The sequence below is a fragment of the Pimephales promelas genome, chromosome 6 (genome assembly GCF_988280905.1).
Source record: "Pimephales promelas chromosome 6, fPimPro1.hap1.1, whole genome shotgun sequence".
Lineage (NCBI taxonomy): Eukaryota > Metazoa > Chordata > Actinopteri > Cypriniformes > Leuciscidae > Pimephales > Pimephales promelas.
Window position 1 is genome coordinate 4,565,077 of NC_142774.1, and position 21,791 is coordinate 4,586,867.

Below are 21,791 nucleotides of genomic sequence, written 5' to 3' on the forward strand. Positions count from 1 at the left end.
TTTCGTTTAAAAACGGAGACCTTTTGCTACGTTTGCACCTCCTGTCCACACTAAAACGGGAAAAACGAAGACCTAAAACGGAGAAGTTTAGAAACGCTGCAGCTCCGTTTTGCGTTTTGAAACTCCGGAGGGCGTTTTAGTGTGGACGAGACAAAACGGAGGAGTTTACAAACGATGACGCAGAGGCTCACGCTCGGCTCTATGATTGGGTGTTATCAGTCATGACGTGTCCTTCCCTGATTCGCCAGCCACTGTTTACACCGCCACGCGCATGCCCAGTGTTGGTGAATGGTCACGTGATCCGCATTTTCAGTCGTTTTTAATGTGGACGGAGATCATTTCTAATACGCAGATAAAACGCTGGTGTGGACGGAGATCGTATTCGTTTTAATTCTCCGTTTTTAAACGAAAACGCAGTAGTGTGGACGGGGCCTAAGTAAAGTTTTTTGAAATTGTAAACGTGCCGAACGTTTTCTGTGAGGAGTAGGTTTAGGGCTAAATGCAATCTAATCTTAGTCAAAGAAAATGTTAGTTGATGACTTTAGTTGATCATTTTTCCACATTAATGGAAACATCACATGCATCAACATTCAACTAATAACGTGAAACTGTTGCTGTTTTACAAGAGAGTGTTAGGAGGAATAAATAGTGATGTATGTCTCAAAACCACTTTTACATGGTCTTTGTCTTTGGTCTCGTCTAGGTCACGCTGTCTCAGACCGAGATTTAGCAATACAATACTACAGTATCCACGACGATGTCTGCAACGGATTGAAGCGTGCACTTTGATCGTGTACAGTTTTTGATCTATATTTAGTAAAACACATATTAGTGATGGGTTTTAACTTCATTCGGGAGATTTTGGGTAACTGCACAACTGACAGATGACTTTGAGCACACCGCCAACGGTGTGTGTGTGTAACCATAGCGACAAAACGACCAACTTTCGGATCCGGCACTTTCGTTTTTTTAAAAATATAATTATACATTTAAAAGTTGCAGAATGGATGCATTTGGAGACTTTAGTTTTTTTTTTTTTTACCCCTCTGGTCTCGAGACCCTCTGGTCTTGGTAGTGTCTTGGTCTCGGTTTAGGCAGTCTTGACTACACTGAAAAAAAATTGGAGTAGGATTTACTTGAAAAAAGCTAGACAACTTTTTTTACTCAGAAAACGCTAGTAAATTTATTAAGATTTGCAAAGTACTTGGTAGACAACACACAATGGCGGTAACATTTGATGGGTCGTTTTTGTGTTTGAATCTGTCATTTTGAGCAAAACATTTACTCGAAATGTCACAAAATGGCAAGTTACTAATACGGACAACAAAAATCAATGATAAAACAGTGTAAATACAGCTGGAAACCAGAGAAAAATTAACCTCATTAATTATTTAAGGTCCAGTGTATGATGGGAAACCCAGTATCAGAAAAGTTGAGTTATTTTTACTTCATTTTATTGAGTTGATTTTTACACTTTCATTTCTACATGCTTAATACTGATATGGAATTTACTTTAATTTTTTTTATTCTTGCCCGAACTAACTTTTTCATGTAAATTACATTGTTATTTTTTTCAGTAGTATTTACTTCACCAAAAAATCTTTTTTTACAGCGTACAAGTCTGGGAATAAACCATTTATTTTGCAAATTTTGCAACAATTACCAAAGCAAACCAGTATTGATAACATACTGTATGGTCTAGGTTACATTTATCATACTATAATGCAGTTTCTCATCAGTTAAACAGCTGCCACTAGTGCTCACATCGACAGAGCAAACAAACCCAAAAGTACAATGTGAAAAAGGACTGGTGAGTTTTGTTTTTTTAAACCAATCAATCAAACCAAGCATGAAGACCGCCTTAGACTCAATCTACATGACCCAAGACTGACACATTAGGGGGAAAAAAGATTATAACCCAGTATCTTCCCGGAAACAGATTCCCACTTCCTGTAGCCTGAAGCTCAGTAATTAGGCCAGCGAGAACACAAACACATTACCAGATCATCCAGATCGAGCTGCTTTTACTTCCACTACCTCCAAAATCTCAATTCTGTCATTATTTACAGGCCAAAAAGCACCATAAAAGATGCCATTCTTCAGTCTTTCAGTTGATTTTAGTTGCTATAGGTTCGTTTTGGTGCCACAGACGCATTACAACAAATGACTTGGAATATAGCACTAATTTTTAACTACTTTTATGGTCCTTTTTAGGGATTTTTTTTGGCCGAATATGGCCATTGTGAACCACTGAAGTATGCAAAAGAGCTTTATTTTGAAACCATTAACTATTCATATAACTCTTTCCCTTCCATTGACGTAATTTTCCAGGCAATCCATATTTTCAGTTACATGGTAGGGGGGCGCTATTACGCATAATCTGAAAGAGTACAGAATCTCTCCATACAAGAACATGTGAAGATGAAACAAGCTTTTTTTTACACACATGTAAGCCAAAACGATCATCAAACATTGATTAAACGGCATATAAAACGAATGAAACGTCGACCCAGGAAGAGGAAACGACTGTGGGGGTGTTGATTTTTGAAGGCCTCGATCGACTCCATCAGTGTTTCATTCATCGTTCTGAGTCCCTCCCGGTTGAAGTCTTTGACAAAAACATGATTTTCTTTTTTTTTTTTTTTTTTTTTGGTGTTTTTTTTTTTTAAATGAAACGTGCCTGCATTCAAATGTTGATAAAAATAAAAAATAAAAAAAAGCAAGAATATTTTTTCATGATCTGTTCTTTCTTTTGGTATATTTTAAGTTCGATATTCATATTTAGAAAAAAATTCTGGAGCCATGACATTTTTGTGAAAAGGTAAAAAATGCTGGCGGTGGCTGGGGAAAATGTTAAAAACAAAAAACAAATGATAAAAATTCAAATATAAAAAAAAAAAATTATGATGCCGTGCCTTTAATTGCCCAACACAGCCACCTGCACCGACGGGCTCAGTTTCCTTCCCATGAACTCTGACACCCACCCTTTACATGCTGAGAGAAAAGAGACAAGTCATAAACACAGAATCATACAGTCCAGAAGAGACATGGACGCTTGATAGAAGAGGAAATCGAGGGCATGAGAGAGAAAGCAGATGGAGATACACATCCACTCTTTTGAGAAAGAAAACATAAAATAGGGCCCAAAAGAGGTGAGAACCCCTTTAAATGTGTAGAGCGGTTTGCTGGTATCCACAGGAAGTATCTCAGGAGGAAACAGGAAGTCTGGCTGAGCCTCCTAAAAAGTGGCGTGGAATGGCTTGAGAGAAGTTATTTCTCCCTTCACGGTTGAATTTCTGTCAGCAAATGCTTCAGTGAGGCTTTCACCCTCCCGTTCCAGGCTTCCTATAGCAGGAAAAGCCGCTCCGCTCTGGAGCTATTCTTGAAGGGAGATTTCTCTTTCACTCCTTCCCTTCCTTCCTCCACAGTCTTCCTGTATAACACCGTCTCACCGAAAGCCTCTGGGATTAGGATCCGTGTAGAGTTTATTAAACTCAAGGTTCAAAAAGCATAAACCAGTTCATAATTTAAAAGAGTTGGATGTGTTCTAACAAACAAGAAAGCGAGCCGCAGTGATCCAAGGTAAAAAAATGAAGCAGGTGAAAAATGCATCAAAGGAACTGACCAGGAGCGTCGAGGCTTCCTGTCAAACACTCCTGTAAGACGTTCAAAGGAGTACAAGAGCTCAGGTTATTGACCTGAAGCTACAAAATGAACGTGCTACATACTGTATGGATGGGAATCGTAAGGGATGTAACGATTTCGGTTCCTTGTCGATTCGACTGAAGATTCCTGGAACATTCGAGGAAGAAATAATACTACTAATAAAAATGAAATTTCTACAATAAAATACAATAAAAATTTAAATTCTGTCAGTATTTACTCACCCTCATGTTGTTCCAACCTCGTAAGACCTTCATTCATTTTCGGAACACAAATTAAGATATTTTTTGATGAAATCTGAGAGCTGGATCAGTCCTCCATACTAGTCCATAGGCTTCTTGAGGGATTGAAACTTGCCGGCCTCGAAAAGTTATTAAAGACATCGTTAAAATAGTCCAAGTGACTACAGTGGCTCAATCTTAACTTTATCAAGCGACGGGACACTTTTTGTGCGCAAAACAAACATAAATAACGACTTTATTTCAACTATTCACTTCCTTCTCCATGGGCCTCTAGTCAGTTAACGTAGTGTGATAGCGTAAAGCTACGTCACACGTAGGCTCACTATTGGCTGGTCATGTGTGTGATGCGTGTGACGTACAACAACAGAAGCTTACGCTATTAAACTAGTAACCTGACGCCGCCTTCACACTGGCAGTGGAAATCAGCTCCGTAATACGCAATACGTTCCCAACGGACGTCGTACTACACAGTGAAAAGCGTCGGACGCGGGTAGAACAAAAATGGCGGAGAGATTAAAGTTTGATTCTGTCAGTTCTGTATGATCTCTCTCTGATTAGGGTTATGCTGCGTGAGGAAAGTTGCTCAGGACGTTGATGTCAGGTCGGCTAAAAAATGTGATATAGTGGTCAATAGTTCAATGTCTACCTTCAATTTATTTAATTGTATTAACTGCCCTTATAAACGTCATCAAAATAAAAAATGACATGACAATTTATCGTTATAAAATCATTATTTATTTTATTAAAAGTTAATAATTCAGGTTTGTTTATCAGTACCATAGCAACGCTCAACTTCCGCTGGAATTGTCGGATAGGAACCGTCCGTAGCTCTTCGCACGAGTTCAAATTTTTGAACGCATCCGGATGACCAACGGACACGATTTTCTTCGCACCGCACTCGGTCGGACCCGTTTCGGACCCATTTGCATGCGGTCTGCGAATCTCCATAGGAAATGAATGACTTCCGGTCGTTTCGCAGCCGCATCGGAGCTGATTTCAACTGCCAGTGTGAAGGCGGCGTGACTCGAGTCAGAGAGAGAAGGAAGTGAATAGTTGAAATAAAGTCGTTATTTTTGTTGTTTTTTGCGCACAAAAAGTGTCTCGTCGCTTGATAAAGTTAAGATTGAGCCGCTGTAGTCACATGGACTATTTTAACCATAGACTGTAAAAAAAGATGGACGGCGCCCCTTCGCTCTTTTCCATCAGAGAGAACTGAAGCCGCCAGTGTCTCGATATGACGCTGACATCTTGGGACTTGAGTCTGCGCACTTGCGTGTTTCGGGACCAGTCATGCGCAGTCGTGAGCAGGAAGTAAAGCTGCGAAATCAAGGCCGCGCCCTCATTCTCGCTGAATCAAATGCAAGCACACGCCCCGCACTTTCAATAAGTGTCCTCTGTCTGCTTCGTTCCTCTCCAACAATGTCTGCTGATTGCAGAACCTCGTTAAAATAAGGTAAATACAACTACTGACCACATAATCAACATTATTAAAAAAAGTCCGCTGGTGCTTCAGTGACTACCTTCACACAGAGAACCTGTCAATCACAGCTGTCAATCATGATGTCAGAGCATTGTTTTTATCATCACATAACTAACTAAAAACAAACTTATTTTAAAAACGAACACTTGAAATTACATCAACGTGATAGAAACTACAGTAAATGACAAACTATCTTTGGGAAAAGGATATGTGAAGTGTAATTTAATTGTTTAGTTGGTCTCGCGTCCCATTGAATGACATGGGGAGGCGGAGGTTATGAGCTATACTAGGTCCGGTCACAGGGGGGCGATCGAGACGTTTGTGAGCGCTTGTGCGGCACGCTTGATTTTAACGATGTCTTTAATAACTTTTTGAGGTCGGCAAGTTTCAATCCCTCAAGAAGCCTATGGACTAGTATGGAGGAGTGAGACAGCGCTCAGATTTCTGAAGATGAACGAAGGTCTTATGGGGTTGGAACAACATGAGGGTGAGTAAATACTGACAGAATTTAAATTTTTGGGTGAACTAACCCTTTAATAGTCTGTGCACCCCACTTGATGCCCCACAAGATCCCCAATGGCTTTCTTGACCAAACTGGAGAGGTGTTCCATATGTTGATCCCTCCGCAAGTCCTTAAGTGCATACTTGAGTTTCTCAAATAGGCTTTCATGAAGACATTTACACTCAAGGACAGATAGTTACAGCACCTGTTCAATCTCTCTCAGGACTCCATGTTCCTGGCAACGATTTTTCTCATTTTAGCAGCAGTTGGCATGCTGGGAACAGCAGTACAGATGTGAGATCTAGAAGTCCCAGGTAGAACTGTTTTGTAATCTAGGGCATTAGAAACGTAATGTCTGCTCACTTATGTCTACGCTGAATATGGCGTCATCTGTGAATGATGTAACAAACATCTAGCAAAACTACCATAAAAGATCTTATTCTTATCAGCTGTTCAAAAACACTCAAAAGTCTCACAATAATTGACTTTGACCTTCAGGGCGAAACAGTGCATCCATTAACGCTGCATCACACACGGTTACATTAGATGGGCCTGCTAATAACACACACAACCAATCCAGGACCAATAACACACAATCATGTTGACATTATAGAATAGATGTTTACCTTATGATTTCATTGGCATTAAAAGCATATGTTAGGATTCAGAAGTGACAAATTTATGAATAGAAATAAAGATACAAGATTAAAAAAAAATCCACTGTACTATCATATAATAAATACATATATTTAGTTATTTAATTATAATTAAATCATATTAATATTTCGGTTATTCAATAAATAAAAAGATAAATAACTATAAATAAATTAAAATAATAAATAAATATAAGATAAAAACAGATAAATAACTGCATAATAATATTAAATTGTATAACGTATTAAATTAAAATTCAGTAAACAATATTGTTTAAATTGAAAAAAAAAATTGTATAAATGAATATAAAACTTTTCCTCAATGGATGATTGCTCCGTCCGAACAGTATGACTTACAGGCTTTTGGGGAACATATTTTATATTTAGAAAAATGGCATCAGGCTGGTTGGTGCCCCGTGGGCCTTATGAGACCATAATTCATCCTTGCTTAGTTGCTTTCCACAACCACATGATAAAATTCAGTTCTCAAGTTTGTTTAGAGTTCATGTAACTGGAACAGCAATATACAAGCCTTAAAATGGGTGTTTTGTGGCTTTTCTTCCACGTCTGTGAGTTGAGGTCACCAGAGGTTTCTCTGTGAAATATTGATGACACATTCAGCACTCAAGTGCAATTGCACATTTTAAGCCAATCAAATGCTTTCTAAAAATGAAAAATCCCCTCCCGCTAAACTTCCTGCCTCTGACTATAGCATTAGCAAACAGCGAATCACAGTTCAACGGCAAAATGAAAGACTACTGGATATTTAAAGTTAGTTATAAATATAAACGCTATAAATACTGTTCGTTTTCTCACACAAACTGCTCGTTTCGTGTCTTAGGCCATCAATGTGGCCTTACATTTACGAGTCATTAAATCATGTTTAATCTGGACTTCTCTGTGCATGCTCTTTGAGGTGGTGACCATAGACCTCCATTATATGACTGACAGACAAGAACGGTTTGACCTAAAAATATCAAAATACTGCGGAAACAAAGACACCTACATCTTGGATGCCCTTGAGGTAAGATAAAACATACCAAAAATTTATTTCAAAGTAAACTATCCCTTTAACTTCCTGTTTCAATAGGAACCCAGCAAACATTGTTTGACGGCAACATTGTGTCCCTGGCCCAAAATAGTCACGGTAGGTCGGCATAAATCGCTAAAAATGAGCAACACAGAACAGATGACGTCAAAAACGTCCATTCAACTTTCATTTTGGAACAATTTTTCGACCATGACGAGGGACGTCTTTTCAATGGTCATTAAACGTCCAAATGTTTACTGGGAAGTGTGTCGACACATTATAATGGTCAAATATGGACAAACCCAAATGTTGGGTTAAAAATGTAATTAAAAAAATTGCAGTTGAAAGTTGAAGTTGGGTTAAAATTTGAGGTTTGTCCATATTTGAGCCAAATTTGGGTTCAAACAACCCAGCATTGTTTAGAGTGTGTGAATAATGATGCGCCCAAATTATAATCATTTATAATATAAGCACTTTAAATGCTTCCATGGGGCCTTTAAGATATGTAACAATGCATACCTACAAAAAATAAAAGTAAAGCAGATCAACTGCAAAACTTGTTTGTGAGCAGCATCAGTTCCACTCCATCAGTGTGTAATTTGCACCTGCGAGACTATCCTGCCATTGCAACTATAAAGAATGTGATCTTCAATTAACATAAGAATCAAGCACTCGGAATATTATTAATCACATCTGCCATTCTCAGTGCTGCAATTACGCCGCGCTGTTTATTTAGTGCGACTGGAACACGTCGAGCCATTAGCATAGCAGATGAGCACGTTCTGTAATTAGTTTACGACAATGAGACTCCACAAACCTCGAAACGGATCAATTTGAGTAATGTGTAATGTCATTAAGCAGACAACACGGGTTACTATACGAAACCCATATGCTTTAAGCGAGGCCTATTCATCCTGGTAATTTTCTCATTGTTTCAGTTAAAGTGACATATTTGCATCTGGCCTCCATGCCGCACCTGTTTGATGATTAACTTAAGAGCGTTCATCTAAACTGGATCTCAGGCCTAATGAGGAAAACTGATGAGGTTCCCAATGCCAGTTACGTCATTCGGATCATCAATAATATAATGCTGACACAATTAGATGTAATATTGAATTGACATCCACTGCTCCAAATCAAGTTTTAAGAAACGAAACAGACCTGTATGGAGGGAACATTTAGTGGACATCTCATTAAAAAGTTGGCGGTAAGTGAAAAGCCCTTTGCAAAGACCTCTGGGATGGTTGTGTGTCACTGAACCGCATCTATTCAGACTTGGAAACGAAATGGATGAGCTTGTTAGCACTTTAGCGCACATGAACACAGAGCCTTTTGGGGGCCCTTAAGCAGAATTTGATTTGGGGGCCCATTATTGCATCACGCAATAATGATACATTATAAATCACAGTGAGGTTATGTATAAATACAAAATAAATACTTAATAAAAAAATAGATAGCCTACTTAAATTAAGTATTTTTTTTAGTTTTACTCTATGAAACGTCTTAAAACAAACTGTCTCAAAACATATCAAATAAACGATTTGCTAAAAAAAAAGGACAACTGAAAATCAAAAACATAACAAGAGCAAGGGTTCAACAATGACAATTATTGTTGAAAACTGTAAAAATATTATTATTTCTCAACTGTCTCAATACAGTGTAACTGTCCACAAAATGTTCGCTCCTTATGTGTGTGTGTGTGTGTGTGTGTGTGTGTGTGTGTGTGTGTGTGTGTGTGTGTGTGTGTCTGTCTCTGGGGTGGAGTTACAATCTAAAACATTTCGATCTTCAATGATGGTAAAACATATTAAAAATACACTTTACTTTATGTTTTTTATGCATATTTGCGGTGTTCACGCCACGCATGTTCTCCAGGTAGAAAGAACGCTAAGTAAAAGCCAAAGGAATATACAGTGATATTTAAAATGCATAATGAAGATATTTCTACTTCTCCTTATGCTACGATAAAATCATAGTTATTCCAATGTGACATGGACAAACAGACAAACATAAAAACACATTGAATTTATTTGGTTAAATGTCTTTTTTTCTAGACATCGAGCTATGATCACTGAATGGCTTTCCTGAGGTAAATGTAACGTCACGTTTGACATTTTTACACGTTAAAAATTAATATGCTTTATTTAATCAATAAAATTGTGGCAACAGATTACAAGCAATATTATTAATTAAATTAAACAAATTAGAATTGAGTAATAATTAATCAATTTAATTCCTTAAAAGTTAACCATTTAAAAAGAGTAAAGTTCACACCCAAAAATAAAACAAAAATATCTGAATAACAGACAGACGTCAATTATATTATATTGCCAACATTGAAGACACCGGATGTTAACAAGCAGAATCACTGAAGGAGAAAACAGTAATCCTAAAACAAACACCGATCACCATAATGGTGACTTAGATAGGTGTAAGTTTTACTCATTTTAAGTGGTTAATTTTTAAGGTATTAATTTGATTAATTATTACTCAATTCTAATTTGTTCAATTTAATTAATAATATTGCTTGTAATCTGTTGCCACATATTTTTTTTGATTAGTTAAATCGTATTCATTTTTACAGTGTATTAACATCCTTTGAAACACAGATAACCACATTACTCGCTTCGTTAAGAAATACAGTATTTTTCAACATACCTTCCGATGTTCATCTATGTTTAACTCATGCTGTGATGTAAAGCTGTAGTAAAGCGGAGATATGATCAAATCAAATACTCACCTTCAAGCTATTTTTCTTTCAGCCAAATACAAGGTCAGAGGTCACTTTTCCACCAGAACTAGACTTACTAGACTAGACGGCCGTTACCGGAAGCCAGTGATTATAGTTTATAAAGTTATAAATAATAAGGATATGGATGGATGCACAAGTCATTTTCATTTTTTTGGGTGAACTATCCCTTTAACAAGACGAATTCATGCCCATATTAGCGTCAACCAATTTTCACAAGTTTCTACCAAAATACAGTACATTTGATCGGACATATAACCTATGAATTCAATAACAAAAGACATGGGAAGCGTTTCACTTCCCTTTTAAAAGACTTTGAAAACACAAGTGCTGGTAAATCAAGTGGCGCATGGAGGCACTGACCTTGCTAAAATGTTAATTATGAGAAAATTGCTATGGAGGAGACGAGGGAACCTTTTTCCACAGCTTTCTGAACTCTGTCTTTAAACTCCAGTTCAGGGGGTTTTCAGGTTGAAGGGCTTTAACTGTCTCGTAATTGCACAGCTTTTGATTGCAAATATGTGTAAAATTATATGTTTACCTTAATTGCTTGTTAGCCGTCTAGTCCCCCCCCCCCTTCACAAAGATCAGCGGGATCGGGATGTTACGTCTTCAATGCTTGGTACGATGTTCTGATCCCAGTGAGATCTGTGGTAAAAGTCGAGGCTAAACAGTCTTTTACATCAGACTCGATGTCAGATTTAGGTGAAGTTTTTTGCAACTAATCAGATGTTGGACTAGCACGTCACACACATAGCAAAAAAAGACTTTGAACTGCTTGTCACATTATTTTTTCTAAGGTACAAAGATAAAAGCGGATCAATCAATCAATCCCAGATTTGCAACGTGCTCTCCGACTTTTGAGACCGAACCCTGCTCTGAATTGTGACGTAATGAACAGTGTATTACATGAGAGAGCAACTGTGGCAAACAAGAAATCTTTTCTGCCTGTTACTTAGCAACAGGTGCCATGCTAATATCCCCCACCTGCTGAATATTGAACGTGTAAATGAGTGTTTGGGGATGAGGAAGGCGATCTGACAAGCTCATTGTGTGCCGGTGACCCCCCGATGCAGCCCTTCGCCACAATAGAAATGTGTTAAAAGATTAAATATTCAGTTTTTGCCATTTTTTATTCGACTGCCTGCTCGAATCACACATAAAATGAATGTATTAATGATCACAATAATAATTGTAATCTATTTAAAGGGTCATAATTCGCAGTGAGAGAGATTTCTCTTGTGAGGAAAGTAACTTGTATTTTCTACGTCATATCTGATTACTGCTTTCAATCTGCATCCACACCCATACACCAAAGGAATATATTTTCAGAATATATTTTGGGTATGTATGCAAATATTTGAAATTGGCCCAATAAATATATTTTAGTTAAATATATTTTTAATATATTTTAGTAAAATGAAATGTGAATATATTTGTATGTCAATATCTAGTTACCAACAACATATATGTTCATATGTTTTAACTCTTTGCAAATGGTTTCATTTGAAATATATTTTCAGAATTGAATAGTGTGTGTGCAGTGTTCGAAATCTACAGTGTCACTGTTATACTTGCATCATAAATATTGTGCATATCTTCAATATTTAAATGACTTATGACTTACGAAAGATGTCAATAAAACAACAATAAATCTAATAATTGCATGTAGTGTATGGTACGTGCCACTTAATATGGCCTAATAGTCTTAGGAAAGCAACTATCTGTCATTTTACATTGCAGTCATTTAAAAGTAAGTACAGTATTTATTATAGCTGTGCGTCATAATAATACAGTAGTGAAATATGGTGCGTACTGTTGTGTATCATGGAAAAGGTAGAGGAATTACTATGATCAAAATACATTTGACACTTCTTTAGCAAGGTAAACATTTTATGACCATATATTCTGTCATATATTTTACATTACGTTATAAATGTAAATATATTGCACACTTAACATCATATTTTTTTTGCTATATTTAAGAATATATTTCAAAATGATAAATATAAGTGAACAACAATGCAAATATATATATATATATATATATATATATATATATATATATATATATATATATATATTTTTTTTTGACAATATAAAATATATTTCAATAGTGGGATCTATCCCATAACCGAGAATAGTGCCGTGACGCAGATGACAGGGAAAATCAGATCAGAGTTGACTAAAACAAGGGAATCAATTTTTTACCACAGAACTGAAGTGTGTGATTGTAAATACAACTCTAGTTGATTTCACTTACATGAAGTGATGGTGGCTGCTAAATTTCCTCCATTTGTAGCAGAGAGGAGTCTTCACGATCTGGTCTGTAACTGCTGAAAATGCCTCTTATCTGATGGCTGGTTGAACACTCTTGATTGAAGGTTGATTTCTGAGAAGGCTCGAGTTTGAGTTCAATCTCTGGCTGTCTAGAAAATGAGAAAAATGAGTCAGAAAGCCCCAGCAATAATTTCAGGTTGGGATCACATGCTCTGGGTGTCAGATGAAGATCTCCCTCTATCATGAAATATCTGCAATGGGAGCTGTAGAAACGGGACGTTTGAGACCATAAAGCCACGATCAGGGGGTCGGCAGTCTCACCCAGAAAAACTTTTGATTGATAGCGTCAAATCTAGTCCAGTTTGCAGCTTTTACTGGTCAAGAACAGGCATTTTAAAGAGGAAGAGACATGACATCAAGACAGCGTATGAGTGAATTCATACTGAAATACAAAAATACACAAACAAACCACACTGTTTAAAAATGACACCATGTGTTTTTACATTGCTTTAAATCGTCAAAATAAATTTAAAATAAGTTTTAAATATAATATTAATAAATACAAGAAAAGAAAATATTAAAGTGGCTATAAATTAAATTCAAATGTGTGGGATAAATTCATATTGTGAGATACACTCACCTAAAGGATTATAAGGAACAACATTCTAGTGTGTTTGACCCCCTTTCGCCTTCAGAAGTGCCTTAATTCTACGTGGCATTGATTCAACAAGGTGCTGAAAGCATTGTTTCAGAAGTTCAGGAGATTATCTTGAACAGGACCACACCCCTAAATGCATTGAAGCAACTGCCATGTGATTGGTTGGTTAGATAATTGCATTAATGAGATATTGAACAGGTGTTAATAGTCCTTTAGGTGAGAGTATAAAGTCATAGTTAAATTTAAAAAAAATATCTTTATTTTGAGAAATATAGACAAATCACTTGGTTCACTCTATAGCAGAAACAGGCTTCAATAAATATTAGAATATTAGAGAAATATTTGAATAAATATTAGACACGTTTATTATAAATAATAATCTTGGTTTGTGTCCAAATTCTAAATACAAAAAGGAAATCAAAAAAGATTAAGTATCTTTTTTTTTATTTTGTTAAAGTATTGCATTCACAGGATTATTCAAAAATAGGCATCAACACATTGTCTAATAATATATAAAGTTATTAAATAAATTAATCTATTTCGACAGTATTATGAGAAAATACTATTATCCCGCAAGGATGCATTAAACTGTTCAAAAGTGACACCAAAGACATTTAATGTTAAAGATATTTCTATTTTATTATTTCATTTTAAAGCTGTTCTCTTGAACTTTCTACCCATCAAAAAATCCTGATAGGCCTAGTAGAAGCAGCACAACTGTTTTCAACATTGATAATAATCCAAAAGGTTTCTTGAGCATCAAATCATCATATTAGAGTGATTTCTGAAGGATCATGTGACACTTAAGTCTAAAAATTCAGCTTTATATTCAGAAAAGTTATTTCAAAATATAAAAAAAAAATATTACACAATGCTACGAAACCAATTTTTACTTGGCCACTTTAAATGTACAGTATAATATATATATATATATATATATATATATATATATATATATATGAAGAGTTCAGATGCAAAAGCCTCTAAATGCCATTTGAAATTTTCTTCTAAAATGACCATTTTTATCAAGCTTGTGTATTTAAGTTCAGTAATTTCACTTAAATGACAATTAATAGGTAATCTTCATTGCCATTTAAGTGAAATTACTGAACTTAAATATGCAAGCTTGATAAAAATGATCATTTTAGAAGAAAATTTCATATGGCATTTAGAGGCTTTTGCATCTGAACTCTTCATATATATATATATATATATATATATAAAGGTGCTATACATTTACTCGTATCATGATATATCATTTTGGTTGTACCACCCACTCCTAAACCATGTGAACTAAATCTAAAAGCACACAGTGTTATTTGTCACAGTTAACTGATGACCTCACCAGCATCTGAATCACTGGTAACTCACAGAGCCTTTATTACCAGTATGTCACCTCACTCTGTCAATCTCTGTACTTCCAGCGAGAGGCTGAGAGGCAGCAAACACCTCAGCAGCCGATGTAATTACTGCAGCTGGAGGTGTATAAACACAGCTCCATCTCGCCGAAGGCTTCTATGAATGCGGGTAATTAAAGTGCCCCTGCTGCTTTTATTCAATCACTGAGATGCCATTCCGACTTTCACAGGCAGCGATCAGAGGAGAAGGAGAGTTCGCCTTCACTTGTAAACGCTCATGTGAAACACAGCGCATGTAATTGGATGATGCTTGCAAATGGCGCGTGGCGATGACCATAACACTGACCCATCGTTTGATTGCGTGCAATCTCATTTAAAGGAGCCAAAGGTGCACGAGAGGTGATTCCAGTAGAGACACTAATCAAATATCTTGATGAATTCCTAGAGCGCACACACACAAAAACAATCTCTTCTTTGCTTAGCTCATAATCACACACATTTGCAGCAAATTACAATTCTGTGAGGTGTGTGTGTGTGTGTGGCCGGCCCATAATGGACGGTCAAGGACATAAACGTGGCTTAAAAGAGTTTTTTTTCCCTCCTGTTCTGATTCAAGGAATAGTTCATCATCTAAACATTGCCATTTTGTCATTATTTATGTAGCTTCAAGCAGTTTAACTGTCTTAACATTAATAATAATAAGCAATGGTTCTTGAGCAGAAAATCATCTTGCTGAAGGATCATGTGACACTGAAGACTGGAGTAATACAGCCTCAAACACAGGAATAAATTATATATTCAAATAGAAAACAGTGATTTTAAATTGTAATAATATTTCACAATTTTTTTTGTATTTTTGATAGGATGAGACTTCAATCAAAAACATAAAAACTATTGTGGAATGTCTGAATTTTTTTTCTTCTTCATACAATCGATATATCACATCTGTCATTTAACATTAAAATATTCCAACACCGACAGACCCTTCGCTAAGCCCCGCCCTCCCTAGTTACTGTTGCTACGCCTGTCAAGCTTTCACGGCTGGCACGTCTATTACAGTGTGTATGCACCGGTGTCAGACATTTCCCAAGGAGATAATTAGTCATTTTTGGCGAACATATGAAATATCTGAGAGAGCCAGACTAAAGGGACTGATTCGAGGGATGGATCCACGAATATGCAATCGAGTAGAGAATAATTTCATAGAAATTGTAGCAGCTGCCGCCTCCGCCTCATACAATGACCGTTCAACTGGGAAACACAAATTGAGGAACAGCTGTGTTCGTGCACAGCAGGGTACGTGAATGTGAAAATAATCTAATATTTATAAATCAAACAGCTTATCCATAAATCTCGTGGAATAACACTAACACCGGGAGAGCCGCGATCGGATTGGGTTAAAGTTACTCAGTCAGGCGTAGGCCGTCGATTAACAAATGCTGAAATATATTTTAAAATATGTCAGTGAGCCTCCGTCTTGTCTTTAATCGTTTTATTTTACGTTAAAACGCATTATGAACCGTCATTATTTCCAAGCTAGGTGTTTTTGTTAATCCATTTAGTTGTGAATGGGGTCTCCCACTGCTTGATCACCATCATTTCTCCCCTTGCCTTTTAGATTTTCGGGAAGGAAACAAAATTCACTCCCCCATCCAAACTTTGAGGATACCCAACGCATTCTCATCCCAAGGCATCATATACTGACGCTTTTGCCAATGCGTATACATCCAATGGACATGGCACCCTTTAGCATCAATATAACACGCTTCGATTATGGGTATGATTAGGTCTGGGTTAGTATTAGGGTTAGACCACTAGGAGGCGCCTTCTGCCCCATATATATCTGCGCCTCATATTGACGCTAAAGGGTGCCATGTGCGTTGGCTACCCTATCTCACGACCAATTCGTACGAATTTGTACGAATGATTCAAAAGTGGCTAATTCGTACTAATTCATACGACCTCACTCGTACAAATTTGTACGATTTGTCTAAACCCACGTGACGGTTATGTTTAGGGGCGGGGTCAGGGGTAGGTCATTCGTACGAATTCACACGAATTGGCTAATTCGTAAAATATGTACGAATTAGCTAAATCGTACTAATTCGTACGAGTGAGGTCGTACAAATTGTTACGAATTAGCCACCTCGTAAAATTCGTACGAATTCCCGTGAGATCGGGTTGGAGTTGGATGTATACGCATTGTCAAAAACGTCAGTATATGACGCTTTGGGATGAGAACGGGCTATCAGATTTGCCGAATCCATACACACAGCGCTTTGGCATGTTTCCCTCGCTCGAAAGCTTGCCAGATTGCTAGTTACGATTGCTAAGACATGATTGGCCAGTGGCGGTTTTGGGGCGTGGCTTAGCGAAGGGTCAATTGAAGGATTCATCAAACTGATTCAGACAGTAACATTTGACGTGATTGAGTCTTTTTAAATGATTCATTAAAATAATGATTTGTTCATGTGCACTGTATATTTGATTCACTACATAGAATTTGTTCATAAGTCGTTTGCTTGTGATTGATCATGCAACCTGCGAGGACAACTCACTAGATCACTAGAAGTAGAAAAAAAAAAAACGAAATAAATGACCTCAGTTCACAGAAAAACAAAAGATTGCAGGTTTGGAATGACATGGGTGAGAACAAATTATAAAATATAGACGTTTCTGTGAGTGAACGATTCTTTTTAAAGTGTATTATGTTTGCGGGCAGCCAATGAATACCATATGCGACACTATGCAAATTTGTTACAAACCTACGTAGGTTCGTACAGAAACTCGTTTCAGGCAGTTTAGAATTGGTTCTTTCTTTTAGGAGACAATATCTACATTTAACTACACTTTGCTCTTTGAAACTTTGAAGCCTTTTACGTTCACAAACAGCATGAAAGGAAACATAAGCATTAAAGGAGCACTTTAATTGTGGTTTTTGCTTTTAACAATGAAGTTAAGTACGTGATGAATCACCAAGGCAACCGTGAACAACTGTCCGACTTGTCCGATGGTTAAAGAAGGAGCATTACGCTATGGAAAGATATTTTTAATGGGACCGAGAGTGTTTCCCGCCAATCACTGATAGAAGAAGTCACGTCTAAAAGACCTCAGAAACTGAGGAAACACTGACAGGGAAATGCATTCAAATAAATATGAAAACGCTGAATCCTCTGAAGAGGGACTGACGGAAATATGAGAGCTCAGATCTATCGGGCTGTGAAATAACAAGCCGTTTTGAATGTGAAGTCAGAGACGTCTGTGCAGGCCATGAATTTCCAGCTATGGCATCATCAACTAACTGAGGCTGAAGAATAACCGTAATCCTTCTTACAGACGTCAGGAAAACAGAATAAGGACCGACGCGTGTCCAAGCGAGACCCTGGGTGTGGAGTTTTCCAGTGTGGATGACTTTTGTGTGCGAGAGCGGGGCTGGAAGGAGAGGGAAAGGAGAAAGCAAGACAAACTATTCTCCTTAATGCTGCTCAATTGAACATCTACAAGAAATATGCCCATACCTGGAGGCCTGACTTACAGGTGCGTGACTCACAACCTCACAAATCATCGCTCTTCCATTTACCCATAATGCTAAACAGCTGACAGTGGATCGGTTTCAAAACCTAATGAGCTGGTTAAGATAGATATCTTATATGGACATGACAAGGCAGTGCTTTCAGAATACATCCAAAACAAGTCTCATCACACAAACGTTTCTGGATTGCATGTGGCTGTATAAACTTCTGGAAAGCATTGAATGCTTTCCCCCTTAAATTATCACAGAAAATGCATAAAAAGTCAGCTGATCGTGCACATACAGCGACGCTTAGAAGATTGTGAAAATCAATTGAAATACGCTGACGTTGTATTTTCATCTCCAAGAAGATTACTACAAGAGAACCTAATCCTCAAAAATCTATGGCAGAAGTCTATAAACCTGAATAACCTTCAACAAAATATATGAAAAACCTCACAGTTCAGATTTACTTCTAAGAATACAAGCGTATTTCGTACAAACAAGTAGAAAAATCGAAAAAAGCACTTATGTTGAACGCAATATGTGAAAACAAGTCTCAAAATCGTATGCATTTTTCCTTCTTCAGATATTTAGTTTAAAAGTTAGTTAAAAAGATCCTTGGTTTAAGGATTTTATTTTGTGGAAATTTACTATTTTTGGTTTACATATTTAGTTAAAGTCATCTAGTTCAAAAACTTACACTACTAAAAACAATGTTTTCAAAAGTTTGTTCCCAAAAGAACCTTTCAGCCACCAGTTCTAAAAAGAACCATTTTTAAAACTTTTTTTTTTTTAAATCTAAAGAAAAAATGTTCCCGCGATAATTTTTATAATTATAAAAAACAAAAATTTCAAATAATTTTTGGGATGTTTTAGCTTACCTCAAGGGCATCCAAGATGTAGGTGTCTTTGTTCCACAGTAGTTTCAATTTTGATATTTTTAGGTCAAACCGTTCTTGTCTGTCAGTCATATAATGGAGGTCTATGGTCACCACCTCAAAGAGCATGCACAGAGAAGTCCAAATTAAACATGATTTAATGACTCGTAAATGTAAGTACATACTGATGGCCTAAGACACGAAACGAGCGGTTTGTGTGAGAAAACGAAGAGTATTTATATCGTTTTTACCTCTTGTAATCAGTCACGTCCAAGTGATTTGAGGGCATGGGCGCTTTGTGGCTGTGGTTACAAGATATACGATATAAATACTGTTTGTTTTCTCACACAAACTTAGGCCATCAATGTGGCCTTACATTTACGAGTCATTAAATCATGTTTAATTTGGACTTCTCTGTGCATGCTCTTTGAGGTGGTGACCATAGACCTCCATTATATGACTGAAAAACAATAACGGTTTGACCTAAAAATATCAAAATTGAAACTACTGCGGAAACAAAGACACCTACATCTTGGATGCCCTTTAAAACATACGAAAAATGTATTGCAAAGTGAACTATCCCTTTAAAGGTTCTTCATTGAACCATCAGTCCCAATAAAGAGCCTTTGTTTTTGAAAAGCCAACCGCACCGGTATCACTCGGCGGCAACAAAAAATGATTCTCTGGTGGATTTCCAAGGATTCACCGCATTAGCGAGAACTCACAACAGCATTCGCACACTGACACACACACAAATAATTATTACAAATATCACACCTCCCCGAGGACAAGCTCGAGCCAACTGCACTCGGCCGCCGATGATGAAGTTCTCATTATGTTCGCAACTCAATTGAATGACCTCAGTAGGTCCTGGCTGATTAACAAGTACAGATAAGAGGCTGGAGAGCAACACAGAGGTATTTATAGTGTGCAAAACACACATGATATAAACTCATACAGATTGTTACGCGCACTGAGCTAATCTGGCCAGACGGCTGGATACGCCAACACTATATTTATCAGGGAAAGCACACGTTAATATATGCAGATGTGCAGGGTTTGCCGCTCAGCCCTCATGGGCAATGCATTAGTGATGAACGCACCGGCACGACCTCATTCTGTAGCTGGACTTTCTCATAAAGCTTCTGGATAAAGACGCACAGCAACACACGCATGACTCATTTCTATTCCGAAAGCCGTTGACCAGAACGAGAAGCCGAAGATTGCATCGAACGGCGTATTCTTGCTGAAAAGTCATGGCTCCAATCTGACTCGTCTTGATTGCCCCTATCAGATGCTTATCCTCTTTCATGAATAGATATTACATTACTTGGGCGAGACCCAGAGGGGATCTTTTGCAATTCCTTTTCATATTCACTTTCTTCTACAAGGCCCATTTACTTATAAATGACTGTGAAAAGGGGATCAAGGGAGCTCTCGGCGCATTTGTATTCCGCCATGGAAACGCTACTTCTGCGTGACGTGACTCTATCAAAACACTTCACGGTTAGGCCGGTGGCCTATTGCCTCAACGGGCTGTTAACGAGGGCGAAGTCTCTGTGCCGCTGCTTTCAATCATCCAGATTCACTAGCAATGAGGTATAACTGGAGAAAGCCATACGTTTGTATTACCGTTCAACTCAATGGCAGCTGTTTATCCGGTGCACGAGGCGTCGGAAGAACGTGACCCGCATGACGCCATCTGTGCTCATGGTAATAGGAAAGTCCTAGTTCTCAGGAGGAACTTTTAACTGGAACGCCCCCTCAAGTCGGAGATGCGACTGGGAAACTCGGGGGAAGCACAACAACCCCGTTTGTCTGTGTCTCCATAAACTCAGTGGTGCATACAGTACTATCCACCCTCTATTTGTGATCCTTCGACGATATCTATGCATTTGTATTCGGAAAGAGGTTTTTTTTTTTTTGAGCCAATCACCTGAGCAATGAATGTCATACTATGGCCTTAAAGGGATAGTTCACTTTGAAATTAATTTTTGGTTACAAGAGGTAAAAACGATATAAATACTGTTCGTTTTCTCACACAAATCACTCGTTTCGTGTCTTAGGTCATCAATGTGTACTTACTAGGGCTGTGCAAAAATTAATTGCGATTAATCGCATCCATAATAAAAGTCTGTGTTTACATAAAATATTTGTGTGTGCTGTATATAATTATTTTGTATATATAAATACACACACATGCATGTATATATTTAAGAAAAATGTGTTATTCATATATAAAATATTTATATAATATAGATTATGTATTTATATATACAGAATTTAAGTGCAAATAATTCTTAAATATATACATGCATGCATAGGTATTTATATATACAAAATAATTATACACAGCACACACAAATATATTATGTAAACACAGACTTTTATTTTGGATGCGATTAATCGCAATTAATTTTTGCACAGCCCATTACGAGTCATTAAATCATGTTTAATCTGGACTTCTCTGTGCATGCTCTTTGAGGTGGTGACCATAGACCTCCATTATATGACTGAAAAACAATAACGGTTTGACCTAAAAATATCAAAATTGAATCTACTGCAGAAACAAAAACACCTACATCTTGGATGCCCTTGAGGTAAGCTAAAACATACCAAAAATTAATTTCAAAGTAAACTATCCCTTGTTTGTATAACACATTGAAAACGCCTCTTTTTCTCTCCATTTAGCGTTTTTGCAAGAACGCACCATCCCAAAACCTTTCACTAATTACTATCCTGAACTGAGACATCAAAGAGAGTAGACAAGGATATATATAGACT

The 21,791-nt window shown here is 37.2% G+C and overlaps 1 protein-coding gene across 2 annotated transcripts in view; it reads right to left on the reverse strand.

Moving 5' to 3' along the window:
• inpp4b (inositol polyphosphate-4-phosphatase type II B) overlaps nt 1-21,791 on the reverse strand; it is a 237,456-nt gene that overhangs the window by 202,744 nt on the left and 12,921 nt on the right. For both annotated transcript variants that reach the window (XM_089131969.1, XM_089131970.1), the window contains one exon: nt 12,583-12,748. The gene's annotated coding sequence lies outside the window, so the exon portion shown is untranslated. The remainder of the gene's footprint in view (nt 1-12,582; nt 12,749-21,791) is intronic.